This window comes from Hevea brasiliensis, unplaced genomic scaffold (genome assembly GCF_030052815.1).
Source record: "Hevea brasiliensis isolate MT/VB/25A 57/8 unplaced genomic scaffold, ASM3005281v1 Scaf323, whole genome shotgun sequence".
Lineage (NCBI taxonomy): Eukaryota > Viridiplantae > Streptophyta > Magnoliopsida > Malpighiales > Euphorbiaceae > Hevea > Hevea brasiliensis.
In genome coordinates this window covers 36,906-39,505 of record NW_026614833.1, presented here as the reverse complement: position 1 = coordinate 39,505, position 2,600 = coordinate 36,906, and positions in this window count along the sequence as shown.

Genomic DNA, 2,600 nt, shown 5'->3' with positions numbered 1-2,600 from the left:
CATCTCGATTCAAAGTTAGACGGGCATTCAATGATCTCAAAGTCTGAATGGACTTTCTGCTCAAAGCATCAAGAACTACATTTGCCTTTCCAGGATGGTAGTCAATTACACAGTCGTAATCCTTCAGGAACTCAATCCATTGCCTCTGTCTAAGGTTGAGCTCCCTCTGAGTTGGCAAATATTTTAGACTTTTGTGGTCTGTGTAAATGTAGCACTTTTCACCATACAAGTAATGCCTCCATATCTTCACGAAGATAATTCTGCAAGCTCTAGATCATGGGTAGGGTAGTTCTGTTCATGTGGCCTTATCTGCCTGGAAGCATTGGTGACCACCTTCCCCTCTTGCATCAATACACACCCTAACCCTTTATGAGAGGTATCACTGTATACCATGAAGTCCTTTCACGACCTGGTTGTGTTAACACGGGTACCTCTGTCAACATAGCCTTCAACTTCTCAAAACTGGTGCGACACTTGTCATTCGGTCAAATCGACATTCTTGTGTAACAACTTGGTCATTGGAGCACTATTAGGGAAAATCCCTTCACAAATCTTCTCAGAATACCCACTAGCCCCAAGAAGCTTGACCTCGGTTGTATTTCGGGAGGCTTCCATTCCATCATCGCTTCTATTTTCTTGGGATCCACCTAATCCCATCGGTGACACTATGTGTCCAAGGAATGCAATCTCATTCAGCCAAAAGTCACACTTGGACAACTTAGCATCTGACTTCTTTTCCCGCAGGTTTGTAGAACAATCCTCAAATGTTCATCATGTTCTTCCTCGGTCTTGGAATACACCAAAATATCATCAATAAAGACCACTACGAACCGATCTAAGTGTGGATGGAAGATACGGTTCATAAGGTCCATGAATGCTGCTGGTGCATTTGTTAGGCCAAAGGGCATCACTAGGAACTCATAATGCCCATATCGGGTTCTGAATGCAGTCTTGGGCACATCTCGCATCCTTCACCTCAATCGATGATATCACGATCGAGATCAATCTTGGAAAACACTCCTGCTCCCTTCAACTGATCAAACAGATCATCAATTCTAGGCAACGGATATTTGTTCTTCACAGTCACTTTATTCAACTGCCGGTAATCGATGCATAGTCTCAAAGTCCCATCCTTCTTTTTCACAAACAGCACTGGAGCTCCCCATGGTGACACACTGGGGCGTATGAACCCCTTATCAAGCAACTCTTGCAACTGAGTTTTCAACTCCCTCAATTCAGTGGGTGCCATCCTATAAGGAGCAATGGAAATGGGTGCTGTACCCGGCAGTGTCTCAATAGCAAATTCAACTTCCCTTTCTGGTGGTAAACTAGGCAACTCTTCAGGAAATACCTCTGGGAAGTCTCTTACTGTGGGTATATCATTCAAGTTTGGCTTAGCCTGCCTAGTATCCACCACATGTGCTAGGTAGGCTTCACAGCCTTTTCTCATCATTCTTCTTGCAACGGTGGCTGAGATGACATTGGACAAGAAATCTGTCCTTTCCCCCACAACTGTGATCTCATTACCCTCTGAAGTTTTTAGAGAAATTCTCTTCAATTTGCAATCAACTATTGCCTGATGACGTGACAACCAGTCCATTCCCAAAATCACGTCAAACTCGTGGAAGGGCAACTCAATCAGTCGCCAAGAATTCATACCCCTAAATCCTTAACGCAACCCTTGTATACTTTGTTCACCACTACACGTGGCCTAATGGATTAGTGACCGAATGTCTTGGTCACTCTCCCCTACCAGTATCCCCCTTTCTACGGGTAGATTGATGCAGATGTATGAGTGAGTGGATCCTGGATCCACCAATGCATGCACAGGTGTAGTGTAGAGGGAGAACGTACCCCTGATGACGTCCGGGGCATCTTGCTCCTCCTGAGCTCGAGGCATAATTTACGCGGTGGTACATTATCCGGCCTCTCGCTAGCTCAAATGCTGAGCCTCGTGATGGTCCAACACCTCGGATTTACCAGATTTTCTACCTCTCTGTGGTGCAGGAGCAGGTCTATATGCTTGTGTTGGAGCAGCTATAGTAGTTCTGCGTGGACAGTTCCTTAACTAATGCTCTGTTGACCCACACCTCAAGCAATCACCAGTTACTCTCCAACACTCCCCCTTATGCCACTTCAGGCAGTGTGGACATGCAGAAGATGTTGGGGCTAGTCCCCTGAACCCCATCCCTGGAGAGCTGCCCACTGATGGTGTGGACTGACCTCTCCTAGGGGTGAACTGTGGCCTGGGCCCCGAGACCGACTCGACCACCGTGGTGAGCTGAACTCGTGCGGGAGGACCCTTGAACTTCTTCCCAAATGCAGGGAGTGAACTAGACCGACCGGGCCCCTCTTCTCTGTCTATCCCTTCAGTACGCTCATTGATTCTTACTTTTTCCACCTTTATTGCAGCTTCCACTAACTTGGTAAATGCAGTGATTCCCAAGGCGGTGAGTGGATCTTGATGTTTTCATTTAGACCCTATTAAAATCTCTTACAACTTTCAGCTTCATTAGTGACTATCTACCTTCCATAGCTGCTCAATCTTACAAATTCATTCTCATATTCGCCACCGATACTCTGCCTCGAGTTAAATAAAC